General features: G+C 27.0%; 1 long non-coding RNA gene across 1 annotated transcript in view; it reads left to right on the forward strand.

Moving 5' to 3' along the window:
* Positions 1-2462, forward strand: part of LOC136078973 (uncharacterized) — a 5673-nt gene extending 3211 nt beyond the window's left edge. The window contains exons 2-3 of the long non-coding RNA XR_010637830.1: positions 1993-2061; positions 2318-2462. This is a non-coding gene — a long non-coding RNA (uncharacterized LOC136078973). The remainder of the gene's footprint in view (positions 1-1992; positions 2062-2317) is intronic.
* Positions 2463-14802: the final 12340 nt, after the last annotated feature.

Raw genomic sequence — 14802 nt, forward strand, 5'->3', positions numbered from 1 at the left:
CCTATTTTAATTTTTATTTTTAATAAAACAAAATTTGACTTTCAAACCTGCATTTCTTTGTGGGACACTGCAGTGTCCCATGCATGCATGCTTGGTTTTTGACAACATTAGAACTTGCATCAGTCAATTGTTTGTAGATAATATACTCAAGAACTATATTCAAATATCATATGAACATGTTAGAGAATGTTCATATGATATTTGAACATCACAAATTTAATAATATTGTTGTTATATGTTATATAAATAATTCCATAATAGATTATGATATGAAAATAAGAATATGAAGGCAATAATGAGAGAATAAATTTACTTATAGAAATTTAGATGTTTGTTTATTAGTTTCAGAATATTATATTATGTGTGACCGCGGCCTTCTATAATAAAAGGCCTTGACATCGCGTAACAAAGTTGTTAAAATGAAGGCCAATTCCTAATACTTTGTTTACATTTTCATCTTTTAACATTAGACGAAAGTTTGTGTTTGCGCTTTTTTAATAAATCTTTAAAATGTGATTGGTTTATAAATTAGATAGCCCAACATCAAGACGATAACGTTGTAAGGTTCAAGGCGTTAACATTGTAAGGTAATAATATTGTCAAACTAACGATAAGTTTTTTTAATAATTAAAATGCCTTAAAAATGCCTTTAAAATGCTGTGTATCTCTTTGCAAGTCGAACTATCTCAACTACAACAAAAATATCAATTTATACAACTACAACTACAATATCAATTACAACTACAACAAAAATATCAATACTTAACTACGACAAAAACATCAATTTATAAATTCCCGAAGAATCTAGAGGAGAGAAAAGGATGTAGTGAAGCTATCCCAAGAACTGGTTTTATTGTTACAGACTATATAGCATTATGTCAACTGCATTGGCCAAATGAAGCACCTTTTAAAAGCAAATATGGGAAGCAACGACCTTTAAACCCACCATCTGTTTTTAAAATATTCCGCCTAGTTGTATAGCCACACCAGCAAGTAAAGTTAGAAAAAGTGTAACTTCAAGCAGTTTTCGAAGCATTTTAGGATGAACTTATATTTGACAATATTCAATCTTTGTTAAGTGATAATAACAATGTTATTGTTTTCCAGCTTAATAAAAAAAGTTTACACATACAATCAAAAATGTACAAATTTGGTGTTCCATTATTTATTTTAGTAATTTTTAATGATTATTTATTGTAGCTAACCATAATGGCACAATTTGTAATATTTCATATTTAGCTGTAAACAAATTAAAGTTAATAAAAACAAAATCAGCTTTATTTGAAGCAGTTAGATTTTTAAAAAATATAGAAAGTTCGCTTCTGTCAAATATTCTATTCGAACACCTTAATGCTATGAGAAAAGTTAATGTTGGTGAAGTTTTATTTACTTCAGATATTATATGTAGAGCGTGAGTATTTTGCTATGCGACGAAGTTTATATGATTGTTTGTGTAATGACTATAAGTTGCCAAGTATAAGGACTTTAACCCTGTTGAGATATATTGATAAAACTTTTTTTTTTGCTTGAATCAACTTTTGTTGGTGTTTTATATTGTTGGTGATTTTTTATGTTACCATTTTTAGCAAAAAAAATTAAAAATACAGTTATCTTTCTAATATATAGATATATACTTTATTATGGTTCTGCTTGTTATTGATACTATTTAATATTACATAAATATTCTTAATGAATTTTGAAATACGAAAAGCATGATTATCTTTCAACAATTTTTTGGTTTTCTTTTTATATTTCCGTTTTTACTAGAGATTATTATTAGAAAACATAGACTGCCATTACACCCTACCTAATATAAAAATATATCAATATAAGTAAAAGTGAAAGTTTAATCGGCCTTCAGTTTTTACGGCATTTTGCGCGATGTCAAGGCCTGTTATTATAGAAGTCTACATCATTGAAAAAGTAGGTTTTTACATTTTTGTTTTTGTTTTTTTGTTTAACTACTTATCCTTATTGATCACTTTTTTTCAGGATTTTTCTTATGGGTTCAAGCTCATTACGCATAATATGTGTTCAATTACGCATAATACGTTAGTCATTGTAAGTAATAAATTATGAAATAATTATTTGTGAAATATTGTAGTCATTAATGACTTCAAACTGGCTAATAATTAAAATTGCTCGACTAAAAAGGTTCCTTATTAAAATTGCTCTCTTTCTCTCTGTCTCTCTCTCTCTCTCTCTCTCTTTCTCTCTGTCTCTCTCTCTCTCTCTTTCTCTTTCTCTCTCTCTCTCTCTCTCTCTCTCTTTCTATATATATATTTATATATATTTGTATTTATATTTTTTTTTTAAGAAAATGTTTGAAGAAAGTTAGAAGATACTAAAAACCTTGGTATTATACAAGCCGAAGCGATTTAATTAATTCAATTGACAAAAAACGGCGTGTAAATTGCAAAAGAAAAAATAATATTTTTAATATTCGTTTTGGATGTATTGATTAATAGCATTTATTTTTAAATAAATTCATTTTGCAACACGTTTTTTAATTTTATAAAATTTCGTCATAATAGTTTAAGGTAAATCCCACATAGGTTATAGGTGGAAAACATCACATGTAAAAGATCAAAAATGCTACACGTTTTGAATACCAAATGGGATAAAGTAGCAAATACCAGATTAAGTTAAGCCTCTCTGAAAGCTTCAATGATTAATTTTAAATTACTATTTAAGTAATTTTCAAATTAAAAGAATTTTAAAAATTATCATAGAAGCATTCGGACTTTCATTTGTCTAATATTGACTACTTTTATACCATTTGGATTAAAATATGTGGCATTTAAGATCTATAACATGTAGTATTTTCCACCTATATCCCATGTAGGATTTACCACATAAAACCCATGTGGGATTTACCATATGAAACCCACATGGGACAAAATAATAATCCCCATATGGGTTACATATGGTAAAAACCCACGCGTATCCCATATGGGATTTACCATATGGAATCCATGTGGGATTTACCATATGAAACCCACATGGGACAAAATAATAATCCCCACATGGGTTACATGTGGAAAAAATCCACGCGTATCCCATGTGCGCTTTTTCACTGGGTATATTTACACCAAATTGACCAGAAGCGGAAAAAAACTGCTGCATTATATCTAAGCTGGAAGGAACTTAGAGGACACAGAGCTCGTAGCATACAGTGCATTTTACGGTCTAATTAACATAATTTTAAGAAAGAAGTTGAAACTCTTTTAATAAAATATAAAAGCTGCAATCCTTTAAAAACAGGTTGACACCAAGAGCAATCAAGGATAACGAGACCTTTTTAATAGAATCTAAAAAGGTAATTTGGTTAGGACATGACATAAAAATTGTGATGGACGAAATAACAATAAACAGAAAAAGAACAAAAGAAACTAAATGTATGGACATTATGCTTTTGAAAATGCATAAGTAAAAAAAACATGGTTCTCTTGGCTGTTCCAATATTAGCTTTAAAAAGGGTGTTTAAAAACGGTGAGAGATCTGCACACACAAAAAATCTCAAAGAGAATTCTCAGAAATAAAAGATTTACATATATTTTATAGCTCAGAAAGTGATTTCACCGATTATTTTAGCTCAGAATGCAATGACTCTGTTAAAAGTGAGCTAAATTATTATACCTACGTAAAAGAACAAAGTATAATACTGCCTAAAGATATTCTTAAGTGTACAGTGATAATTGCTGTAGTGTAAGGACTTTCTGTCATTCAGCACACTGCTATTATAAGCAGTGTTATAGCTTTCTCAGGAAGAGAAATAAACGATTTTGTTTTATCTGAATCTTCACCACATTTCAGTCTCAAGAGAAAGGTTAGCTATACTAATATAAGTGATTGAAAAAAGCTACTAGGCATTCCTTATATTGAATTAGGTGCTGTGGAAATGTAGTTCAAAGTATTTTACAATCTAATAAAATCTTTTGACCTTAACTATCATATACAGTGTATATGTTTTGATGCTACTGCTTCCAACACTGGAAAGCACCACGGAGTAATAACAAGAATAGCACATAAGCTTGGTCAGCCACTACTTTCCTTGCTTGAAGACATCTTGTTTTAGAAAGACATACTACCCACTTTAACAAGATTTCTCCCGGTAGTACAATGTCTGGTCCAGACAATCAGCTCTTTAAACATCTAAAATCATGAAAGGCAGTTTCTCAAAAAGGAAGGTTAAAATTTCGGCAAAAGCATTGTATTACCTTAAAATATATTTACTGTTGGAAATCAATTCAAACTTATCAGAGGAAAATATAAAAGAGATATGACTATGTTTGTTGGCATCTTTTACACTCAGTGGTTCCAAAGAGCATTTTCTGCAACTGCTACTCCATATCTTCTAGTTCTTTTTAACTCAGGTTAAAAACAACTAGAAGAAATAAGATAACTGATTAAAAAAGATCAGTTTATTGTTTGATTAATGATCTAACCTAATTTTGTTAGAATATTTTGTAACACATGAAAACGCAGTGGTAGATGAAGAGGTTCATGGATATAAAATTTCATGCAGCTGCTTCAGCAATAAAATGATTTGACAGGCACTACTGATATCTTGATCCTACCTTAGTTGTGCTTGCTTTAGCAGATGAACATTGCCCGAACAGAGTAGATATTACCAAAGCATTGTACAGTACACTTCCGGCAAAACTTAAAGTATATCCACTTTAACGTTTTATGGTAAATAAAGAGCTTCTTCATCTCTAGATTTTGAACAAGTTCAGTCTCCATCTCTTAGTGCTATAGTAACTGAGCAATCTTTTTTTATCTTTGATAGGATTTGACCTGGAAAGAGTGAGTTGCAGTAGCTTAAGATTCCTTCACAGTTCTGAAAGTTCAACTATTTTTATCTTGAATTTGAAACTATTATTTATTTCCTTGACTTGAATTTAATGACTCATCAGAGAGGGTCATAAAACTAGTTAAAGAACTGATTGGAAAAACAACCTAAGAGAAGAATAGACAAAATTTGTTCTTGTTTAACCATTTTTACAAAAGAAGTAGGCAAGAGAAAAAGAAAACAGATTTAGCATCAAACAATAATTTGTTAATAATTTAAAAAAAGTCTAATATTGCGTTAACTTTTGTTTTTCTCACTTGTTCTCCCGCAACTTGAAAGAAAGGTATTAATAGAGAGAGCTAATCCACCTTACTTTAAGATACTTTACTAATTTTGATATTCAAAATAATATAGCATATTTTAATAACTTATTTATAATTTTACTATTTAAAGTGGATTTTGTAATAAAAAAGACCGTAGAAATAGGGAAATAATTTTTTTGTCTACTTTATTACTTTTTCTATAAGTTTTTCAGTCTTGAGAAAAAAAATATAAAGAAAGAGTGCCTAATTTTTCTTTGATTTTGGTCATTGTGAGAACAAATATAGAAAAAAAAATCAAATTAAATAATGTTGTAAGAATATATATATATATATATATATATATATATTATATATATATATATATATATATATATATATATATATATATATATATATATATATATATATATATATATATATATATATATATATATATATATATATATATATATATATATATATATATATATCAAATTAGTAAGAATCCTTTTAAAACTATTAAACAACAATTTACACCAACTGGTGTAAAAAATTAATAACAATTTCTGTATAAAAAACAATTTTTTTGGCTACATTAAAATTTTATTAGCTTTTATCAAAGTTACCATAGTTACATTTTTATAAAATAAACAATGATATATATACTAAATGTCTAACTTGCGGGATTTTATTGGACGAAAAGTGAAGTCACTTTTTTTGTTCACAAATTTATCCGCCATTAATAAAAAGGGCAAAACATTATAGTTATTGTCATGGAAGCTATTTCTAACAAGGGTAAAAGCGGCTTCACTTTTCGGATCAAAGTTAGACATCTAGTATATTTAATATCATAATAAGAAATTTTATAAAAGATTATATGAAAGGTGTGAAGTGATAAAAAAATATTAGGAAATACAATAAAAGGTAAGATAACTGAGAAATTATATTGTTATAGTAATGGTGTATGATTTTAATTGTGTATTATGTGAAGCTTTTCCATTTCAATATAGATACCATAATTAACTTAAGGCTCACATCAAGAGAAAGCTCTGTTAATAAAAGAGAATGAATCAAGACATATTGAAATTTTGCATTTTTATGATGAAACTAAATGCTTGTATATTTGGGAGACCTCATCAGAGTTTAAATGTTCTGAAATCCTTGTTATTTTAAAAAAATGAAATCTATGTATATTTGTGAAGCCTTATACAGCATATCACTTTGATAGAAATGAAAAAAATAATTTTTATAGATGACATTCAAATTAAAAGAGTAACGGCTACAAATTTTTTAGGGGTTTTTATTGATGAAAATCTGACATGGAAAAAACACATTGAAAACTTATCCTCTACAATTTCCAAAAGTATAGGAATACTATTTAAAATAAGAAGCATGCTAAATAAACATACTTTAATTCAGCTTTACCACTCTTTTATTCATTGCCATCTAAACTATGCTAATGCAGCTTGGGGTAGTGTAAGTAAAACTAAATTAGAACCACTTTATCGCCAACAGAAACATGTTGCACGACTTATTAATTTTAAACATCGATTTTATCATGCTAAGCCTCTTTTAAACGAAATGAATATTCTTAATATATATCAACTTAATATTTTTAATGTATTGTGTTTTATGTTTAAATGTAAGTCTCGCACATCTCCAATTTCTTTTCACAATTTATATTCTTTAAAAGTTAAAAATGAAAATTTTATTCTTCAACCAGTTTTCAAAACTAATTTTGGTAAATTTTGTATTTCATTTAGAGGAGCATTTTTATGGAACAAAACAGTGTTAAAACTTTTTGATTTCTCTCATGAATGGAACTTTTTCTTATTTAAAAGAAAATTGAAAGAAATTCTTTTCTCAGTTGAAAACATTCTGATATATTTTTAAGTTTGTTTTGTTTTTTATTAATACTCTTAGGAAATATTTTATCGTAATTTATATATACGAAATCTTTTATCTTAACTTATATATATATATATATATATATATATATATATATATATATATATATATATATATATATATATATATATATATATATATATACGTATATATGTATGTGTATTTGTGCGTATTATTTGTATGTGTATATATATATTGATGTGTAAGTATATTTATTTACATGTTTGTATGTTTAAATATGTATAAATAATTATATTTGTATTTATGTGTGAATATTTGTCTATGAATTATTAAAGGATTATTTATTATTTAGAATCTGTTTAGGCGGTTCTCGATGACAAGATCTTATGATCTTCTGCGAGTATCCGCGTTCTTGTTGTAACGTTAACAAAATTGTAATTCTGACTATACGTATTTTATTCATTCTTATATTGTAAAACTTATTTTGAATAAATAAAAAGAACAAAAAAAAAAAAAAAAAAAAAAAATTATTCAACACAAAAAGAAAAAAGAAATGTAATTTAAAAAGCAAAAAAACTAATTGCGGATGCTAACTTGAAAATACTTAATGCACATTTGGATAATATAGAAATAAAATAATTGGATTCTGATGAAAAAATCAATTAACTTATTGGGAAAAGATACGAAAGATATAATTAGACTTTAAGTTTCCCCGAACATTTAATCGATCAAATAGTAAAAACTGATAATGGTTCTAAAGAGATCGAAAGTCCGAAAATTTTAATAAAATTTAAACGACAAATGCGGATTCTCAGAAGAGGCAAAATAAATTACGAATCGAGCGTAAGCACCGATCCGTACAATTAAAAAAAAAAAAGGATAAGAGCTTGGAATGCTTACCGTTTATGAATCAAATATTCATAGTATCTGTTTATGCAAGTTTATATTACAAAGTTATATGCTGCTTAATATTTTTGAAAACCTTTCTATAATATAAACCACAATTATCAAACAAAGCATTCATAGCACTACTTTCAGGTAGCAAAAACTTTGTTAAAATAATCTGAATTCAGAATAACATACCGAGGGGCGCGCTGTGAAACTCATTTCTTTTAAATAAGAGTAATGCTACAAGTTCAATTTAAACTTTTAAAAGCATAGTAAAAAACAGTTGATTATAACTTAATAAAACTTGATTATGACTTATCTTGAACTTTAAAATAAGTCATAATCAAGATTATCCACTTGTTCACGACCGTTATCCTTTTTATGTATCTTGTGTATATTTTTTGTTATCTTGAGTATTGTATCTAGATTTTTTTTTCTTTCCTCTGAATGAAAACCGGTCCTTTTACCGCTGCTCGAGTCTTTCATCTCGTTGTTAGTATGCTTTTACAAAATATGGAAGATAACATCAAATTTATTAAAGTGAGTCTTGTCAACTGAAGCTTAAAATGCACTGGCAAATTCTATACATGACCATTATATTCATCTTTACATGGTTCTATACATGACCATTATATTCATCTTTACATGGTTCTATACATGACCATTATATTCATCTTACAGGCTTCTTACATGACCATTATATTCATCTTTGGAAATTCTTCTTTATCAAAGAATCTGATCAACAATTTGATCCGAAATGAAAGGTTTGCACCACACAGCAAAAATATCGCTACTTAACACTATTAGAGATAAGATCCCCTATTCTTATATTAGATAGAAAGATTCATTATCTCTTTATAAAATCGGATCCTTAAAGATCAAACATTTTCTTTGCCAAACATAAGAAATATCAAAGGAAAGACTTTCTAAAAGGTGTACTGAACTTTATAGCATCTTTAAGAAAAAAAAATTCATTATTTAACCTTTTTTTTTTTTGCGTGTTAAAAGATTTTTACTTGGGCTAGCGTGCACGTTTGTCGCGCAGTATTAAACGTTCGCGTGTGCGTTGATTTAATGATAATATATTTTGGTTCATAAAACCTATATTTTTAAATATAAATAGTTGTTACAATGGTTTAAAGTCTCTAAAATGCGTTAAACGCGTACATGCAGTTTTTTTTGCAAATAATGTATTATTTGAAATCCTTAACCTCAAAAACCCTTATGTAAAAAAAACCCTCAAAAACCCTTAATGTAAAATATTTATTTAACTTTCGATTATCTAATAGTTTTTTTTGTTTTTTTTCGTTTTAAACTTAATCCACTTCACTGTGCATTGATGCAAAAAATCTTTTATTTAAAAAATCGGCTAGTTTCCTGCTTGAAATTTAATCTAGAATTGAGGGAATTCTATTCTGGTCTATATCAGCAAAACTAATATATGGTTAATATAAGTTAAACTAATATAAGTTTTGCCGATAGAAAAAAAAAACAAGAGATGCCAAGACTATTCGCTATTTTTCTGATTTCGCTATTTTTATAATATTACTTTATATTTCATTATATTAATAATAATTTTTATGAAATTAAGTATTCGGCCAAATATTGTAAACTATTCGGCCGAAAACCGAATACGAAATTGAAACGAAAAAAACGCATAAAAAAAGGTTATACCGTAAAACCGTTTAAGTTCGGTCACTTAAGCTTTGAACATTTATTTATCACGCATAAATAAAACATTTTCAATTTATTTTCCTGAAACACACAAAAACTATATTGATACAGAAAATTATATTGATAATTGATATTGAAAAATAAAAACTAGTACTCAATATTTAATTTAAAATAAAAACATCTACTTTGGCCCAACTTTCAATACCATCTCGTAAGTTCGGCCGCTATATAAATACCACTGATCTCAAAATATTACTGGATAGCTGGTTCTATTGTTTTTCCGAAAAAAGTTGAAGCTAAAATTGGTCTCCCAAGATGGCGGCGATTTTAGTTCCTAGCGCGCTAGGAACTAAAATCACCGCTATAGCGGTGAAACCGATATACATTTTAAATGGGCTATATCAAATTACAAAAAAAAATAATTAAATAAGCTTATAAATTTGTTAGAAATAAAAGAAAACAAATGAATTTTATAAATATTAGAGAAAAAAAGAAATTATTTTGTATAATTGTATAATTGTTTAATTGAATTTATTATTAAATGGCATTTACAAATTTAGTTAAGTCTAAGTATAAGTATAAGTATTGGGAACTAAAAACTATAAGTCTTATAGTTTTTAGTTCCCAATGCTGTATGCTAGAAGGTTAATAACATAACAGTATGATAGAGGGCAATCATTTCTACCCTCTATATTCTCTACTACTATATTCTCTATTTTTTGTAGCAAGATGCCATTTTGTACAAATTCTACATGAATTGTTAACTGAGTGCTGTGAGTATACAAAAACTTAGGGGTTCCTTCTAGAATTATATTATACTTGAATTCTATTATTGCATAAACTATTTGAATAAAATATTATTAGGTGTCACTTATACTGGCAAAAAAAAAACCAGGTCTGAATTATAGTTATTTATAACAAACTTTTAAAACAAATAAAAAGTAAATAATAGTTTCTTATAGTTTGAAGGATAATCACTCAATACAATTGAAGAAACAAATGTATATAAAAATACATTTGTTTGAAAAAAATTTATTTATATCTTTATATAGAAATGTTCAAAACATTTCCTCCTCTTTGAAATATCTCCTTAACTTTAGTTAAATATCCTGCTTACCTGTTGTTAAGTATTATGGTTATATATTACAGCTTGCTGACTTTTTTATATTAATGAACTGTAAATAGCTGTTAAATAATTTTATAAATATGTTGTTGATTTTATTTGCATAATAGATTGATTATATGACATTAAATTCAAGAAAATGATTTGCTAAAGAATATCATTAGTCTTAAAGAGATTACTGCTACACAAATGATCTTGTATAATCGAAAAACTGATTTCATTGGATATTTGGCAGCAATTAAATCTGCTCAAGGTATTTCTTGACTGGGTTGAAAAAGAAGGTTCACCATTAAATTATTTATTATCATATAAGCTCAGTCAAAACCATCTAGAGCTCTTTTTTGGTGCTGTGAGATCTGCAGAAATGTTTTACAGCAATATCAATTGCCAACAATTCACATATAAATAACTTTTTATGCAAAGTATCGTTCAATTTTCAAATGAAAACTGCAGCATCAGAGATAAAACTCATGTATATGTTTTAGACGATTCTTTTGGTGATTTTAGTACTAAAATATCTTTTACTGAAATTGAATTAATAAGAAAATATGATTTGTTGGAGAGAGAACCAACAGTGAGTGATCATGATAATGCAGATATTCCAAACGGCAACAATCTATTTGAATATAAAAAAACTTTGATCCCATATATTGCTGAATACGTAGATAAAATGACTTCAAAAAAAAATATCCTCATTAAATGTCAGAATGTACTAGTACTCCCTTTTCATTTAAAACAAAATAGCTTTTTAAAATTTAAAGACATAGGAGGTTTGATTAAACAAACCATAAGTGTTATATGCAAAGAAACAGAAAGGTGTTTCCAAATTAATTGGTTGTTTTAATAGATTGCCTCTTTCCAAATGAAATTGGAACTCAAAATGCATTAGCAAGTGCTGCTTTGAGATCAGTCGATTTCTTAAAAATAATAATTGATCTAGCTCCTCATGTTTGACTCAACTATAAGTGATAACAATATATTATCCTTGTTTTAGCTCATTTGGCGGTTTGGCTGCCAAATTAACTAGAATAAAAAAAAATATATATATATATATATAAACAATATAAGACACAAATAACTATATAAAAAAATTCTAGAAGGAACCCCTGAGTTGTGTGTACTCACAGAGCTCAGCTAATAGTTCATGCAGCATTTGTAAATTTGTGATATCTATTTAAAAAACTAATTTCATAATAGTTTATTTTATTTAGCTGCCTACCATGCAGTTATGTTATTAACCTTCTAGCACACAGCATTGGGTAGTTAAGAACTAAAAGGTGCATAAATTGTATTATAAACAGTATTAAACAAATAATTTATAGTAAAACTAAAATTAAAAGAAAGTAGTTAAATGAAAAATAAACAAAATATGAATAAAATTATTTCAGTTTTTCAAACTTAAAATAATTATTCGAAAGTTGTTTGGAAAATGTTAATTTGTATAACTACTAGTTCCTTATTTGTTCTTTACTAATGTTAAATAAACTAATTCTTAATTAAAAAAAATAAAAATTTTTATCTTATTTAATAACATTTATTTATCTTTAAAAAAGCAAGATATTATACAAACTTATTGTTTAGAATATGTTTTGTTAAACAATAGAGAAATTTATGTAAATATGTAATATTGCCTTTTTTTTTTTAATTATTGTTATGTAAAACCAAAAATTATATTTGAGGCATGTACATTTCATAATATTTATATATGAAAATGACATATAAGTTCGTAACAAAAATTTCTTCATTTGTAATCAACCGAAACCGTCGCCATCTTGGGAGGCCAAAACTGGCTTCAAAAAATTTGCCGCATACACTATCCAGTTATATTTTGAGATCAGTGATAAATACTAATAACTTATCACAAACTTAACGTCACAAATAATGAAAACTAATTTTTAAATGTTGTTTTATTGTAAAATTATGATATGAATTCAGGTAAAAATACCAGTAACTAACTAGGGCGTCACCCTGGGCTCAAAAAAAAAGTCTTTTGGGGGCACCAAAGAAAACAAGAAGGAGCACGTAAAAAAAGGTCTTTTTAAATATAATTAGTAGTATTGTTAATTTTTATTGTAACTAATCAACTATTCTATTACTTTGGCTATTATCACATTTGCTACGCCACTGGTTAATAAAATTAAAAATATATTTTTCAATTAATTTAAATAGGTTTTTTCAATTAACAAAAAAACACTACTTTGCTTTAAATGAGCTTTGTATGTTTATTAACAATTTTTGCACGATCGTTGACCATAGTAGAACAGCAAGATCCACCCAACCATTAACAAATTAATTTGGTGATTCTTAATAATACTAAGATTAAATTTGATCATTTATTTTAATAATTTGCTTATTTTAGATTTTAATAATATGCATTTTTTCAAATTGTTGTTTTGCTAAAGAATTGTTTCAGCAGGTTGCATATAAACATTTTTTTTTTTTTTTTATAGATTCATATTTACGAACTAATTACAAATATTATTTGAGAAAATAAAAGTTTGTAAAATTTGAGTTTTTAAAATTTGAGTTTGCTTTTTTTATATTTTTTCTTAAATAACCGAAGTTACATGGTGACCAAACTTAGGCGTATTTACGGTATATAATAATAATTATTATCTTTTTTTATTATCACAAATAATTAACATATTTGATACTTACAATCTGTAGGTGGTAAGTTATGATAAAAACATTTTCACCGTTTGATAATAGCAAATAGTTTTCCTCATAAATTATACATAATTTATGAGAAATAAATTATACATAAATTATACATACTTCCAAAAATAGCTTTTCACCATGCAAAATTTCTAACTATTTGTCACCGGTAAATAGCAAGATATTTTAGCAAGTTCTGTTAGGATAATGTTTTGCTCTCGCTGACTACCGCCTATAAGGGTTAGCTGTCTAATTTAAGCCTACAGTTTAAATATAAACACCAAGTTTATTTGCAATCAGACTTTTCTTTTTCAAATCTTCATATGTGTGTATATTTTCTGTAAAGATTGGTTAGATTGTTTCATTTACATTTCTTTTTCTTAAGACGATGACTGGTGCTACTAGACACTGATGATGGTTCGGTGTTAAGCAGCCTTTCAGTGTGAAGGATTAGTTATTCACTGAGAAGGATTAACCTTTCGCTAAAAAATATTGTGGCGTGTGTCATACATCTCAATCTTTCCTAAAGCATTTAACTCTTTTTTGTTTTACTCGTTGTGTTTTAACTAATCCCAGGAATTTGGAATTTTAATTAATTTAGGAACGTGTATAAATAAAAAAGACAATCGTTTAATTGTCATTCCCATTAAAGTTAAACCATGCTTTAAGTTCAGGCTGATAATATCATTTTTTATAAGTTTGGAGTTCTTTGTGCTGTATCTACTTAAAGGATCTTCTGAAATATTTAATGTATGTGTGTATTCACACATGCACAAGCACATACAAACGCACACACACATATATATGCATACACATACACACATAAAATACCTATATACACACATACAATAATGTAAATACGCATACACACATACACATACACACACACAGATATATATATATATATATATATATATATATATATATATATATATATATATATATATATATATATATATATATATATATATATATACATACACACATATACATATATGTATACATACACATATATACATACACACATATACATATATGTATACATACACATATATAAATATACACATGAACACACACATATACAAACATACTTACATATATGTAAAATTAAGGAGATACGATTTCATTTGTCGTTTAAAAGAGAAATTATACATTACTATTTTTAAAAAAAATTGATGTAACAGTCAACAAATAATGCGTGATATGACATGATCTATTCACAAATGAAACGAAAATGCGCACGATGTTGTTGACTAACGAACTTCAACGAAGCAGGTTAGAACCCTCAAAACAACTAAGTGTTGCCGAACATTTGGCAGTCGAATATTCAAGGTTTCGAGCAAGGGCCAAGCCAAATATTCGGTATTCGGATTTCGACAAAAATCACCATTCTTTAATAAAAACTGATAAAAGAATGAAACGAGGCATGCATGCCTCATTTTATTCTTTGATCGGTTTTTTCAAACTTTTTAAATAAGTTGAGTCAAAATTCTTAT

This window comes from Hydra vulgaris, chromosome 04, assembly GCF_038396675.1.
Source record: "Hydra vulgaris chromosome 04, alternate assembly HydraT2T_AEP".
NCBI classification, from domain to species: Eukaryota; Metazoa; Cnidaria; class Hydrozoa; order Anthoathecata; family Hydridae; genus Hydra; species Hydra vulgaris.